At 46.5% G+C, this 16,072-nt stretch overlaps 1 protein-coding gene across 2 annotated transcripts in view; it reads right to left on the bottom strand.

Moving 5' to 3' along the window:
- The window catches only part of PRDM16 (PR/SET domain 16), a 308,495-nt gene that overhangs the window by 153,653 nt on the left and 138,770 nt on the right, over positions 1 to 16,072 (bottom strand). The window lies entirely within an intron of this gene.

A 16,072-nucleotide genomic window follows, 5' to 3' on the forward strand; every position in this document is an offset into this window, starting at 1 on the left:
GGAAGGGAAGGGAAGGGGAAATCTCCATTGCATTTTAGCAGCTGAGGGTTTGGCACGAAGTTCCAGGCTGCCTTGGCCATGCCCAGGTGAGATCGACTGATTTACAAATTTCCAGCCCGTTGCCAAATCTCCAGCTCAGCTGCACTAACAAGGGGCTGTGTTTCCATGGGAAGAACCCCAAACCATTCCATGCTTTACACCAGCTCTAATGGACGTTGAAACTGCGGTTTCCAAAGTAGCTGAGAGCAAATAGGATCAAGAGGTAAATCCCAGAGCCATAAAATTCTGTGTTCCTAGCCTGGAACACCCTGACATCCCCGTGAATGACTGGATTAAACACCCACTCTGCCTGTCCTGGATGTCACCAAGCTTCCAGGGAATGCTGGCTGCTCCCAGCGAGCTCACCAGGAGTCAGCAACCCCCAAAAGCTTTGGAGAATTAGGCCATGAAACTTTCAGAGCAGAAACAGAAATGCAAAACTGCTCCAAAGCATCCACAGGATGCAGCTCCCTTGCAATGAAGACACTTTCCTGTAATTATTCCATGCAAAAAGCATGGATACAATCAGAGAAGTGTGTGCAGTCAGAGTGGGTAATCCACCCGTCCAGCAGCACCATAAACGTGGAGGGGAAAGAAAACTCCAATGAAGTGCAAATTGGGCTGTGGTGGAGCCCTGTATAAACAGGCTTAAGAGTCAGGAATTCCTGAGTCGGAATGGAGATGCCAACACAAGCTTCCTTTTGTTGGTTTGGACAGAGCTGAGCTCAAGGGGCAAGTTCCTTCTCTTAAACCATTTTTTTTTCTTTTTCCTTTTCAATTCATAGCAGATCCTGAGTTTCAAAGTTCTTAGAGAACAGAATTTCTGTGAAAATATTTCATCCATATTCAAAAATGGCGATTTTGCAGAAAATCCTCTGCAGGATCTTGCTGCTCGTTCAGAGGATTTGAAAATGGCAGAGTTTTACTATTTGGTGAGATCTTTTTTGAGTTCCCACCTATTATATAATTTCTGGGGGAAAAAAAGCCACAAATATCATGAAGAATTGTAATTTTGATGGAACCATCTCCACAATCAAACTATCAGAACATGGACAATTAATGGTGAACATGGTGGTGCTGCACTGACCTGATGATCTTAAAGACCTTTTCCAACTTTAACAGTTCTGTGATTCCATGTGTGAAAAGGTGTTTTAGCAGTAGTGGGAGAGTAGGAAGTGGTTTAGATTAAATATTTCATCCTTTCTTTACGAGGTGTTATTGTGGGCTGAGCTCTACCACAGACCTGCGTTGGCTTGGACACATCCCACAGCCCAATGTCCTGAATGTCCCATTTTCCCACTCCAGCTGAGCAGGTTGGCAGCTTGGGATGGAGTTGGCACTGGTGGGGTGTTTGTGGAGGAGCACAAGCCAGAATTCCAAACTTCCCCTTGCCCAGCCATGAATGAGCCTTCAGAAACCTTCCTGGGAGCTGGAGGGAACCTCAGAACTGTCCTGCTGCATTCCCAGTGTGGAATAAAAACCGTCTGATGGCACCTGTGTCACCAGACAGCCACACCAGGTGCCCTGGAGCAGAGCCCATCCCAGGATTCTGCTCTCCACTGGGAATTGGGGGTGATGCAACACTGGGATGTCCACAGCACCTCCTGGTCAGAGGGGAGAGGCAGGACCAGGCAGAACAAGCCCCAGATGGGATGTTTATTAAGAAGAATAACAGAAGATACTTTGAAAATCTGCTCATTGGGTAATTTTAGCTCAGGCTGGGCTTCATCTCATGCGAATGCCACGAGACTAAATATAGAGCTCGACGTGTGCAGTGGGCTGCACTCCTGCACTTAGCACAGATGTTCCTAAATGTGCTCAAAATTTACACCACATGCTTTTTCTATCAACTGATCTGTTGATTTTAGCCAGGGGAAGGACAACATGTCAGCAGCAGCCACGTCAGGAGAGCCTGTGCCCTGAGCCTGCTCTGCCCAGCCTGAGGGATTTCAGTGCCTTTCCTTCCCTGGGCTCAGGGAATTGGTGCCACCAGGATCCTGCCCCAGTTGCACCAGTTAGAGATGTGCTAGAATTTTTGCAGAGCCCCCTGAATGTATACTAAACATGTCAAGGAACACCATGTGATTCATTTTGAAAAACAGTTTACAAGCTGGCATTCTCCAGCTGCAGTTAACCCTAATTTGATTACATTACTGAGACAGATCACAATGAGCTTATGTAAATAGTAACGTTATCCATTCATTCCCCCAGCTCAGATAAACTGTCATTTAGGGGAAAAAAAAAAACCCCAACCCAAACTTCAATAGGCATGGCCTGATGCATTCAGCAAGGCATGGTGCATTCAGAGAGATGACAGACTGGAACCTGCCCCTGCTGGATCTCTGTGAATCTGGATTTTAAAGAGATGTTTCCACTCCTGCTCTGAGCTGGAAGGAGAAGAGAATGCCCAGTAATTGCACAGAAGTCAGGAGGGAGGTAACAGCACTGCTTTCAATAACTTGGTCTTTATTATCATGATTTTTCAGTAAGAGCTCAGTGCACCACGGATCATCAGTGATGCTCACAGCTAAGTGAGCACTTCAGGGTTTCACCCACTGCCTGGGCACCTGCCCTTGTCACTGCCAGGCCCTCCTTGGGTCAGGGCACTGGGGACATCACTTCCAGCTCTGCAAGCTGGGCTGTGACACCTGCACCATCTCAGATCTGCCTCACCACAGAGTTGGCTCAGGAAAAGAACTAGAAAACACTTCTGCCTTAAATCAGCCAAGGGCCTGCCATTCTTAGTTGCACACAAATTCACATGAATACCTCAGATGAAAGCAGAGGCTCTGGCCCTGCTGTGCCCAATTTGTGCAGTTCATGGCTGGGTTAATGGCAGAGTTACCCTGCTTGTCTGTGAGGGGATGGCCCTGCTGTCTGCATGGACCTGCAGAGCAAACAGCTCCTCCCAGCCAGCCTCTTGTGGCTTTATAAAACGTCTCAGGTCACAAAGTCACAGAAGATTCTGAGCTGGAAGGACCCACAAGGGTCATCCAAGCCCAGCTGGTGGCCCTGCACAGGACACCCAACAATCCCAGCCTGTGCCTGGAGCTCTGGCACTCACACACAGCTGAGCTGCTGAGCAACATCCAGAGCAGCACCGAGCCCCAGGAACCTGGCAGAGCTCATCCCAGCCCCCAGCAGCACCCAGCACCTCCAGGACATGGGATCTGAGCTGTTAAACCATTTGGACAGCACTGGAAGCTCTCCTGTCCAGCAGCTCGAGTGCCACCCTGCACCTCTGCTCCACCCCAGCTCAGGAGACAACTCTGTTATTAAACTACAAATGCTGCCCTTCATAATTTCCATCAATTATTCCCTTAAAAGTTTTATCCTGCCGACCCCTGAGGGAGCTGGGCCCAGCCCAGTCAGGTATTTAGGCAAGAAGTATCAGTGAGGTGAACAGAACCAGGAATGTCTCCATATAGAAATGTTGTCTGGCCATAGGCCAGGAGCACAAAGCACCTTGTGGGACCCAGCCCAGGCACAGAGCACCAAAACCCATGGGAGTTCTTCCACAGGGATGAGATTCTTTATAATTTTATATCCATGGGTTGGAAGGGGCCTCAAAGATCATTTTTTTCTACCCCAGCCATGGCAGGGACAATTTCTACTGTCCAACCTGGCCTTGGACACTTCAGGGATCCAGGAGCAGCCACAGCTTCCCTGTGCCAGCGTCCCACCACCCTCCCAGGGAACAATTCCTTCCCAATATCCAACCCAAACTTCCCCTCTTGTACTTTGAAGCCATTCCCCCTTGTCCTGTCCCTCCAGGCCCCTCCAAACAGCCTCTCTCCATCCTTCCTGTGGGATCCCTTCAGGTGCTGGAAAACCCCAGTTAGGTCACCCCAAAGCTTCTCTTTTTCAAGGCCTTCATACATATATTTATACCCCAATTAGGTCATCCCAAAGCTTTTCTTCTCCAAGATCTTCATACATACATATATACATATATATATATATATATATATATATTCAAACACAGCAGCCAACAACCCACAGAGCCACATCACAGCACTGATGTGCATCCATAGGAAAGCCAGGTGTGGAAGAAACCCACAGAAAACCATTTCAGCCCTTAAACATTTGGTCTTTCAGCCCCATTGTTAACACAGAGGGATTTTATAGCATTTTCTTGCCAACAATTTACCAAAATCTCCCATTTTTCTATCATAAGCAAATCTGTGAGCCAAATTAACTCGAGGAAATTTTCAGTATCCTGCCTTGGGAATTTGAATGTGCCTGGAATGAAGAGGGAAGGGAGGAAAGCTCTTCTCTGAGGGGAAGAATTTCCTCTCCTTGCTGGTGAGGGAAGGAGGATGAAGAGCACAGCTCTGACTGGCAAGGAACAAACCATGGGCTGAAAAGAGTGGAAAGAATAAACCAACCATTCACTGCTAAGGGCAACCCCAGCACAATTGGGAACACTGGGGAGCAGCCAAGCTGTGGTTTGTGGCCCAGGAACAGCCTGCAAAGCCCTGCCACTCCACAGACCATTTTATAACCATTTATTTTTCAGCTGGAAGCCTGGGCAAAAAAGCTGGAATGGTGCTGCAGGAAAAATGTGTGGAATTAGGAGGGATCCATGGCCCAAAATTTCTGGAAATCTGCTGCAGGGAACACTTCTGTACTTGCTCATGTCCTTTGTGGCTTTACAGAGGAATCCTCCCTGTTCTCTAAATCCCAGGAGAACAAAATGCAGTTTGCAGAGGTGACTCAGGACAGGTTATTCCAAATGGGGTTCAAAAGAAAGAAACATCCTAAATCCTCCTTTAGCGTGAAATAATGTGTTTGTACCCACAGAGCAAACTTCAGGGAAATGCCAGGGGGAGATAATGGGAAGAAAAATGGATGTTTGAGAACAAAGACATTGAGAAAGAACACAAACCTGTGATTTCCATGCACGGTATCACAACTTTTATCGCTGATTTTTAAAGACATAACTCCTCCGTGCCATTGGGATGGAGTTAACTGCAGCTACCAGGAAGTCAAACAGGATCTAATGGAGAGAATTTGCAGTGACTTCAATGAGCTGAGGACTGGAGACTTCCAGCCAAGACAAATACGAGAGGGGACTGATTAGGAAATGTCACCGTTTCTCCTGCCAAGCACTCAGGGCCTGGTGATAGGAGAGTATTAAATATAATCTCGCAGTCTTTAGGGGCTCTTTGATTTTATATTGCATTCTTATCGCGTTCTTAAAGTCCAGTGTTAATGAGCATGAGAAACTCACTCGATAGTTCGGCAGTTTTGCTGAAATCAAATGGAGTTCATTCAGTGCTGGCCCGTGGATCCAGCTGGAGATGCCTTTCCCTCTCCTATGGCTCCACATGGAACCTCTCTCTGTCCTTTTTCTCCACCCCAGCAATCCAACATCACCTTTACAACCAGCTCTTGGTGACCACCATTAATGAAAAATAGGCTTTGCCAATAATCAGAGTTCCCCCATCCCTGGAAGGGTTGAAGGATGAACGGATGCTCAGAGATAGAGGGAGGTCCCTGCCCATGGTGGGGATGGAAAAAAAGGAGATTTAAGGTTCCTCCCAGCCCAAACCATGCTGGGATCCTATAAATGAGGTTTTCAAGGACCCAGGAGCAGAGATGAAACATTTACACTGTAAACACTCCCCCCTTTGACAGTGACCCCTGAGAGCAGAGCAAATCCCAATTAACAGCACAAACTTCCAAGTCTGGCATTTTGCTCACTTTCTCCCAGAAAAGAAATGTGTAGCAGTACACATGAGGAAAAAAAAATTAATTTTTGCAAATATTACCTCCAACTCTCTTCTTCCTAAAGAGAAATTCCATTATAAAACTGATTTCTGGAAAGATGAAAGAGACACTACTCACACTGAGCAGTGTGTGCCTGAGGATTAAAGCAGAAGTTGTGATGATTAAATGGTATCTGATTTACTCAGTTTGTTCATCTTCAACCTGAAACCTGCCTGGCACAGACTGTTGTGCTAAATAAATTAAATAAAACACGAGAATTTTGGACACAAGGTGCTTCTGAACTGCAAAGCAGCCACATCTTCACTGTAAGCACAGAGAAAACAGCAGTGGAGTGGAAGTTTAAGGTCATCAGCTCTAAATCCTGTCTGCCACGGGCCCACATTGCACAATCACTTAATGTAGCCAGAGCTATTTATTATCCCAGCAAAAAATCATCTTGAGGAGTGAAGTGCAATGTTTCAGTTAACAGATAAAGCCAGGCTGTTTGTGGGGATGTAAATGGATTGGATGGTTAAATCCATCCATGAGCCATCCATCTTTTGTGCTGGACCCTTTTTAGTTATAAAAATGACCTTGGTATTGACAGAATAATACAAACGAACTTCCCCCGTAGTTCATCTATTGATCAGCTGATCAGTAATAATCATAAGTAAATAAAGAGGGGCTGTGCATCATCCCACCATGGCAGGGCTGACACTTGCTGGGGCTGATGGATGGGCACCTCTGGCTTGGCCCAGAGCTCAGAGCTCATCCTAAACTGCAGCTTTGCCACCCAGGACAGATAAATCCGAGGAAAAGCAGCTCCATGCAGTGGGAGCTGGGTGTGCAGCCACACCTGGTGTGACCTGGGGGTCTCAGGGAGCAGCTCCAAGGGAAGGAGGGATGGGATGGTGTCTTGGGTTAAAATACAGAGTGTGGTAAAAGGTATCTATTCCATCACCATCTGTTGAGGGTGGGGCAGTGATCCTGATCTCTGTATGAGATATTCTGCTAATGGGCCATCCATTGAAACCAGGCAGGGCATTGTTCTTTATCTTTTCACAACCCATCCTTCCTCCAGCCAGTCATTTTCTGCTCATGGCCATTGAGTCCCACTGTGGCACTGATAAAATTACTGCATCCCATTGGGAGTTGCTCCAGCCAGGGGGAAGAGCCCAACATTTCTTACCAAGATAAAAACAGAGGTTTGGGACACTAAGGGAGCCCCTTTCTCCACTGGACTCCAGAGGGAAACTGCACCTTGTACAGGAGCACTGCTCCAACTGAGCCACATCTGTCACTGCAGGAGGATGCAGCCACCATGGGATGGGACTGCTGCCAACACCCTGCCTGATGGGTGTCAGGTTGTACTCTGACTGTGTCAGGGTTTGGAGTTTGTTCTTTGTAGTGCTGTATTTCTATTTTAATTTCCCTAGTAAAGAACTGTTATTCCTAATTCCCATATCTTTGCCTGAGAGCCCCTTGATTTAAAAATTACAATAATTTGGAGGGAGGGGGTTTACATTCTCCATTTCAAAGAGAAGCTCCTGCCTTTCTCAGCAGACACCTGTCCTCCAAATTGGGACAGATGGATTCAGCACAGACAATCCAGTCCTTTGAATTATTCCTCATTTGACCCCCAGCCACTGATGCCTCCCTTTGGATGATGTTCTGCTCATCACAGAATCACTTTGGTTGGAAAACACCTCCAGTATCACCCGAGCTCTCATTCTTGGTGCCTCTGTGGTGACTCAGTTCTGTTGGAATGTCCTTTCCAGAAAAATCCCTTCTCCCTTCAGAGAGGCAGAGGTTCAGTACCTTCAACCCTTTATGGCATCATCAACACTATTGATTTTTTCTTACAAAGTTCTCTTCATCACAGACAAGGTCTTGCCACTGAGGCATTGATTGGCACCAATATCAGGGAAGGAGGAAAACCTCAGCACTTCCATCCTTCCTGGCAAACAGGTGCCAAGGAGAAGGACTAGGATGAGATGTTCCAAGGGAAAATATTTTCTTCTTCAGGTCTCAAGACACAGAGCAGCTGTGTCTGGCTTCTCCCACCACCCTGTGCTCAACAACAGCCTCCAACCCTACTTAAATGCAATCATCAGGCAGCGAAAAATGTGAGAAAGAGCAGAGAAAAATGACCTCATTTCAATCTCTTCCTACAGCCTACAAAGACTGATAAGAATTATGAATTGTTTTACCACATCCAAAGGGTCAATAAGGTTCAGAAGCCAAGTCCAGCCTCTGCCCTGGCATTGCACAACTTCCCTGATCAGAGTGTTCCAGTGCCCCACATGTCCAATCACAAACACAAAAACCAACTTGCAATTCACTCCATTTCCACACAGAGTTTGCCAACCCCCAGTAAACAGCAGCTCAAGAGCTGTTCCCCAGTTCCATCCTGTTGGATCCCACAAACCTGGGGTTTGTGAGCTGTTTGTGCTTTCTGGCACTGACCCTCTGTAGAACACTGTTTTTGACCTGAGGCCTTGGAGAAATCCAAATTTGAATGATGGAGTTAAAATCACAGGTGTGTAGTTAAATAGAAGTGTGTGATTTCACATGGTGAAGGATTTTAAATTTGAGGTTTTATAGCATAGTAATAGGTGTGGGACAGGATGGAGGATTTTGGGTGGTGTCTCAGTGTTTCTCCTCCTCCTTCTTCATGATTTCAGGCAGCAGTTTCTGGTTGGACAGTCAGTGCTGCACTGAGGGTCACAGGAGTTTGGTTATTGGGTTAAAAGTGTAAATAATATAGGTGTTAATTCTCTATTGGACTGTTCAGCTTTAAGAGACCTTGTAGCACCTGGATTCAGCTCCATTTTGCTCACTTTTACCTGGTAGCTGGAAGTGCTGCTGAACTCTCTGTACTTTAGATAAGATTTAATAAACAACCAAGCCAGAACATGAGAAAATCCATTTCCTCCGTGTACTTTTTAATCCTGGCTCTGAGAGAAGGCAGAAGAGACTGAGACAAAGCAGGAATGAAGTGGTGCAAAATTCCCAGTGCTGTTCCACCATCCCAGCAGCAGCCCTGGTGCAGCCCTGTGGGAACCCAGGACATTCCTCTGGCTGCCCTGGATGGTTCCAGACCCAGGCAGGGGCTCAGGAGCCTTGGCACCATGCCCAGAACCCCTGTGCCTTTGATTTTAACCCCTAGGAAAAATTACCACCCTTACATGAAGAATTACAAGTCACAAAAAATAAGTAGAGTGTAAGTTAGATTATTATAAGGTGAAAAAGTAGGTTTTTAAGATTGTTTATATTGAGGGTCTGGGTCAAGTTGGAGGAACCTGGGCGTGTTCTGTCCTTCTTTCTCCTTCTTGGCATCCATCTTTTGGGTGATGTTGGCACTTTTAGATTGGTTTAGAGCAGAACCAGACTGTACAATATAAGTGATAGGTATTGGAAGATAATTGTAAGTAATGTTTATGTAGTTTATAGTATAAAAAGATAATCCCACCCCAGGGTGGGCAGTGTGCCTGGGACTGAGCTGCTGAACAGACCTGGGCTGGGCAGGGAAAGAACTTTGAGATGAGATAAAATAAACACCTCTGGAAACAACAGAAAACATCTCCTGACTCTTTCTCCAATGCTCAGGATGGGACACAGAGACTCTAAAACATCACAGGTGTCAGCTCAGGTTCCACAGACACCACCAACCACAGCCCCAGCGAGCGCTGGGACACACAGGCAGGGTCATTAATCACACTTGGAGAGAAATCACCCAAAACCCAGCATTCCCAGCAATCCCCCCAGCCTGCAGTGGGAATTTTGCTCTCTCATTTGGCAGCTTGGCTGCCCTGCCTGGACTGGGAGAGGCAGCAGTGGAAGGGCCTGGCTGGGAATCCATCCCTGCCTGGCACTCAGACAGAAATGGGAAATGTCAGCTTGATACCCATCAGCAGGATAACCCCAGTGGCACTTTAACATGACAGGGTCAGCAGCAGGCAGGGTGAGGCAGGATGAAAAATGGCCCATTAGAGGCAGGAGCTGGGAGAGAAACACGAGCACGCCTTGGAGGGGCTGGTTTGGGGGAAGGTGAGGATGCTCCAGGCTCCTTCACCAGGATGAGCTTTCCTGAAAGGAAAAGAAGGCAGAGACCTCTGCAGCCACCACAGGAGCCTTGAGGGAACTTTGCAGCACTTAACTCTCATTTAATTTAGCAGAAAAACCCAAAGCACTGCAGATCTGAAGAGGCAGGGCTCTGAGCAGGAGGGAATTCTCTGTGCTGGGGGTTTCTTTTCCATTTTCTTTTCCATATTAACCACAAGGAACAGCTTTGCTGGTGTGTGTGCCCCTCTCTGCCCCTTGTCCTGAAGCTGCTCAGAGGTGGAGGAAGGACTTACTCTGAGGTGGAAACTTGGAGAAAGAACCACCCTGTGCAAGCAAAGAGAGCAAGAGAGGGACAGAACAGCATTTTGCCTCCTTTTATTCAGAGGTGATATTGAGCAAATGATGCTCTCTAGAAAGAAAAGTTAATCAGGAATTATTCTGTGCCCCAGACACCAGCACAATCAGCTTTTTATTGGGAAGGCACACAGAGCTGTTTTATCTGAATTGATAGGGCTGCCAGGTGAGCTCCCTTCTAAGAGCTGTGGAAACAATCTCAGACAGGACTGGATAATATTATGCTTGGAATGATAATATTGTGTTTGGAAAAGGTCAATATTTTATTTAATCAGACAGACAGAGAGTGGGTGGCAATTTCAAGGCATTTTCTTGAGACTGGAATTCAGGGAGTCCAAATGGAAATAAGATTTTGCCTTTTTCCCCTTGGGTTTCTGGGTGACTGGAACCCCCTGATTAGAAGTGAAGGATGTGCTGAGCCTCTTGGGAGCTCCTGAGATGAGGGAATGTGGAGACTTGAGCTCATTAGGATCCCTTACACAGCAGATGCACCACAGACATCCACCTCAGAAACTCAAACCTGCTGCTTTCCTCTTCCAAAACAGCACCAGGGAAAAAATAAACTCAGATGAATCTTCCTCAGCTGTCCCCAGGGGCATCTCAACAGCTCCTCTGTGTCACCCACAGTCCTGGAGATAAATCAGTTCTGGTCCTGGAATCTCTGCACAAGGTTTTCCTCAAGTGTGTCAAAATGGCCAAGAGATCTTTTAAAAAAAATCCATAATCATCCTTAGTAACTCCAGTTATTTGCTGTTGGAGTTAAACTGGGTTCTACATTTGGAGCTTCTTCAGAACAGCACCAGAAGAAAAAAAAAAAAAAGAAAAAAAAGAAAAATCCTTTTTTATTTTTTCATGGAAGGTTTTGAAGAGCACACACAGCCTGTATTGTTACCCAACACTCCAAGTAAGTTCTGAGGGAAATCTTGGGAGATCCAGCCCCGAGCATTGATTACAAGGAGTTTTTAATCTCGTGCCAAGAGGAACATTGAGGTTATAAGATGGCTCCACAACCATCTTGCCAAATAGCACAAATGTTTACATCTTCCAAACTACCACCAATAGATCATAGACAAAGAAATGTCCATAATGTACCCAGCTGCTGGAAACAAAATGTATTTAAGCCACTGAAGAGGGTTTAATGAAGTAAAGCATTTTTGTAACTGCCAGCTCAAAGTAAATAATCACTGATGTGAGTGGAGTTAAGAGATCCTGACTGGCCAAATAATCTCAGTGTGCCATCGAGGAAGCTGCTGCTTTGTGGGAATAACATAACAGCACTTGAACATTCTCATAAACTTGGGTCTTGTCTCCCTCAACACCCTGCACCTCCTGGGACTGGGGAAGTGCAAAGAGAATTTTACAGCATGTGCAGAATCCACTGTGTGGTGAAAGTAGTAAAAGTTTAATCCACTCTGAAAGTCTGAACTGCTTAAACCTCAAAACAACCAAAAATAAAAGGTGAAGAGCCTGCTTTGACTGATGTATAATAAGCACCCGATTCAAACTAATCAGACAATTTATTTGGGTTTTTTTTTTTGGAAGAATTTGCTCCATACCTCTCCTCTTTAATACTTTGGGGTTTTGACATTCCTGGAAGCCTCCCAAGGATGAGTGAGCACAGCCAGGGGCTTTCCCCACCCAGCACACACCTCCACTGCTTTGTTTTATCCAGACACTGCCCTGGACGTTCTCCTGCAGGTATGGAAACATTTCTGCAGGAGAAAAAGAGCATTCCCATCCCTTTTTATCTCTGTCCAGACAATCTGTGTAACTTCCACACTGCTTTCCACCTTTGAGGGTGCACAATGACCTGACCAGGTGAGCACAAACTGTAAGGTACAGGCAAAGAAGGAACAATTCAGCCTCACTTTTGGTTTGTGGAAAAAAAAAGAAGCTGATATTCTGTATATTCTGCATATTCTGTAGAGGGAAAACTGGCCTTGTAGATTTTCTGTCCTAAATGACTTAAAAAGAACACACCAAGCAGCATCTGCAGCACTATCTCACCAGCCACAGCAGCAGAATTCGGGTTTCAGGGATGAGAGTTACTTGCACTTATTCCTCACAGATTTCCTGCAGTCTGCTTGAATATGAATTCGACTGCTTTGCTTTATTTTTATTTATTTATTTTTTTCAGAATATAAAACCCCTTTTCCTTGCACCACATAATTGTGTTCCATGGCAGAACTGGCATCCATCATTGCCCCGCTGTCCCCTGCCTAAAAGATAAAACATCCACAGGGTAATAAATGTCAAACTATGATTATTGATGCTTTCAATTAAATTGATTATCTATTTGAGGTGCAGAGCAGGGTGATTTATTGCTGTCTCTTTACGTTGCACTTGGCACAACGGCTTCCCTGCAAGGTGGGAGAACCTTTGCATTGTTCCCATGGATTTTCTATTAAATCTGATTTTCCAGAAGTGGCTCACGACCACTCCAGTGCTGGATGAGCTGAGATGGCACCAGATCCAGGTGGGGATATCCTGGGGTTTGTGATCTCCTGGAGCTTGGGAAGCAAGAGGGGAAAATAGGAAATGAAAAGTTTGAAGTGTGGAAGGACAGGAGACAGCCTTGATTTACACCCCTCATTCCCAAACTTGCATTTACAAAGAGCATCAGACAAAACCTGTGCAGGGTCTGGAGCTGGGCTCAGCGCTCCCCACCTGAGCAGGGATGAGATGAGATGACCTTCGGCTCGTCACTGCATTGTGTTTTTATTAGTTTCAGATAACAGGAGCTATAAAATTCAAAGCCATTTACTCCCCAATGATAATCAGCAGCTGCTTCACAAACAAGGCTCTTTTTGTGGTGCCACGGGGTGACCTTTATCTGATCATTCCCTTAGAGAAATGCCTTTTGTGGCTGGACAAGCCAGGAGCACCTTCCCCTGGTTCTCCAAAGCACAGCACACTCGGGCTCAGCCTGCTCCAAAAAGCAAAATTGGCTCAGACCCAAGCACAGCCTCAGCAAGGGATGCTTGTGTAGGGAAGTGCCAGAAATTAGCACGAGGAAATTATAATTGTGTTAATGAGCTGCTCCTCCAGCAGGTAGGTTTAGATAAAGGGAAGTTCAGGGAAATTCAGGGAAGGGGAGTTCAGAGAAGTTCAGAGAAGTTCAAGGAAGGGAAGGGAAGGGAAGGGAAGGGAAGGGAAGGGAAGGGAAGGGAAGGGAAGGGAAGGGAAGGGAAGGGAAGGGAAGGGAAGGGAAGGGAAGGGAAGGGAAGGGAAGGGAAGGGAAGGGAAGGGAAGGGAAGGGAAGGGAAGGCAAGGCAAGGCAAGGCAAGGCAAGGCAAGGCAAGGCAAGGCAAGGCAAGGCAAGGCAAGGCAAGGCAAGGCAAGGCAAGGCAAGGCAAGGCAAGGCAAGGCAAGGCAAGGCAAGGCAAGGCAAGGCAAGGCAAGGAAAGGAAAGGAAAGGAAAGGAAAGGAAAGGAAAGGAAAGGAAAGGAAAGGAAAGGAAAGGAAAGGAAAGGAAAGGAAAGGAAAGGAAAGGAAATCAGTGAGGAAATGAAAATCAGCACAGATAACCCTCTGACTCTGAATCTGATACACTCCAATTTGCTCCATTATTGCCCCATCTGACATTTCCAAGTCCTGGGGAAGCTTTGAGGCAGAAAACCTTGTGGTTGAACTTCCCAGGCAGTGCCTCACCAAGTTTCCCACCATTTTTTATCAGGAGCACCAGGACAAAAACCCAGCTGAGACATAAAACAGGAAGATGATTCTGCCTGAGACACCTTGTGAGACAAGTGAATGCAAGAGATAAACAGTGAGCAGGGACAAAAAGGATTTCCATCCCAATTTTACAGACCAGACAGAGATGAGGAAGTGAGGAGCCCAAATCACCCAAGCTCTGGCATTCAGAAATTGAGTTTCAAGCTCCTTAGACCTTATCTTAACCACAAGGCTGTCAGTCCTGCTCAGATGCAAACACCTTTGACCCTGTTAAGCTCAGAATTATGCTCACATCCACTCAGACTTTGAAGCCTGGCTTATCTCTCAGCAGTGTAACTGTCCCCTCCACCAGAACAGGGCTGAAAACAAACAATCAAGGGAGGAAAAAAAAAAAAGGCAAAGCAAAACTCCTGAGCTCTGTCCAGAATTCACTATTTCACATTTCATAAAATCACAGAATTCCCTGGGTTGGGAAGAACCCACAGGGATCAGTGGGATCCAGCTCCTGGCCCTACATTTGGGATTTCCCATCTCCATCCCAGTTTCTGAATGTGGGAGGAATCTGGGGAACCCTGAAATGTGCCCAGCTTCAGAGAGAAACCCCAGCAAGTGTCCAGTAGCCCAGGGCAGATTTTAAAGCAATATTTCTGTTTTGAGGATGCAGAGTGCAACAGGCCAGGTTCAAACCAGCAGTTTTAAAAACCATCTCTCAAACAGCTTGGGGTGATCAGAACATCATTTGGACCATCAGCTCAGGGGAGAAAAAGTGACCAAACCCCTGCAAACCCTTCCTTTTTTTATTAAATGTCCCCTTTGGGAGTGTCAGAGGACAGTGCACCTGCACTGCCTGCCAAAGGTGAGGCTCCAGAGAAGGAGCTTGGACATTCCTGCTGCTGGAACGTGGGGATCTCCACAAAAAGTGACCCCTCAGGGCACCCAGAGCTGCTTTATTAAAATGGGAATCTCCCTGAGAAAAAAAAAAATCCAACAAAAAACCAAAAAACAATCTATGAGAAAAACCACAAGCGACAGGGAAGTAGGACAAATTCTTTTTAAAACTAAAAATCAGAAGCAATCTGCTTTGGTGTTTCTGGAGATCAGAAACACAGGTTCTCTCTGTGAAAAGACAAGATAAATCTATGCACTGTACACTTTCTGTGGCCAGCCACCAGCCCTGCAGCAGAGGTTAGAAAATGGCACATCTGCTTCCCAAAGGATCCCTGCATGGCCACACACAGCTGTGATTGTGGGGAGAACCTGAATAGAATTTTTTGGTTTGGAGGAAAAAAAAAAATTACCAAAATAAAATAAAATAAAATAAAAAAGCAGGAAACCTCATAGGATGGAAGGCACTGAGTTCCACCCTTAGCCCACATCCTGGGATTCCAGATGCAGGAAACAAATTCCAAGTGACCCTCTGTGGTGGAGGGCACGGTGTGGGGAGCAGCTGCCAGAATGTGCCCGTTGTGGAGGGAGCAGCAGCTCCAGGTGGAGGTGTTTGCTTATGGAAAGTGCCTGGCCAGCTTCCAGCCCCACAGCTGCCCGGGAGGAGCAGGGGGATGCAGGAGGAACGCGGTGTGTCCGTGTCTGTGTGTCCCTGTCTGCACCCCCAGCTCCTGCCTGGACCTCACCATGAAACCAAGAACGACCAAGTGACTCAAGGAAACTCGGGTTTTATTTCTGTGGCTTGGGAAAATAAGCAAATTCCTTCATCCTGAACAAGTCCTGAGCCACGAGTCCCCCTCCCTTCAGCACAAACTCCACCAAACCCTGCACACACGAGGCTGGGCTCAGCCACTCCTGGTTCCTTGGGCAGCAGCACAATGATTTAAAAAAAAAAAAAAAGAGAAATAAAGGGAAAAAAATATTTATTGCTGCTTCCCATCCAAGTTTCTGCATAAAACTCTTTTTCAAAATGCACAGGGCAATGTTCTGCCCCGGAACAGGCAAAGGGAAGGGAACTGAACTGGAGCAGCTGTGGTCACTTACTCATTCTATCACCATGGCTCACAGATCGTCCCACCCAGCCCCAACAAAAACTTCCTAAATCATCCCCAAAGCTTGAATCACTCTCTCCCTTCCTTTTCTTCCTGTACTAGAGACTCACATGTGGCTCTTCCAAGGAACCTCACTCCTGGATTCACTGCTGGGCTGGAGTTCCCTGCCCTGGCAGCAGCGCCGTGACAGGCTCGTGTCAAAAAGGAAACACATATTTGGCTTCCCACCC

Source organism: Catharus ustulatus, chromosome 24, assembly GCF_009819885.2.
Source record: "Catharus ustulatus isolate bCatUst1 chromosome 24, bCatUst1.pri.v2, whole genome shotgun sequence".
NCBI lineage: Eukaryota > Metazoa > Chordata > Aves > Passeriformes > Turdidae > Catharus > Catharus ustulatus.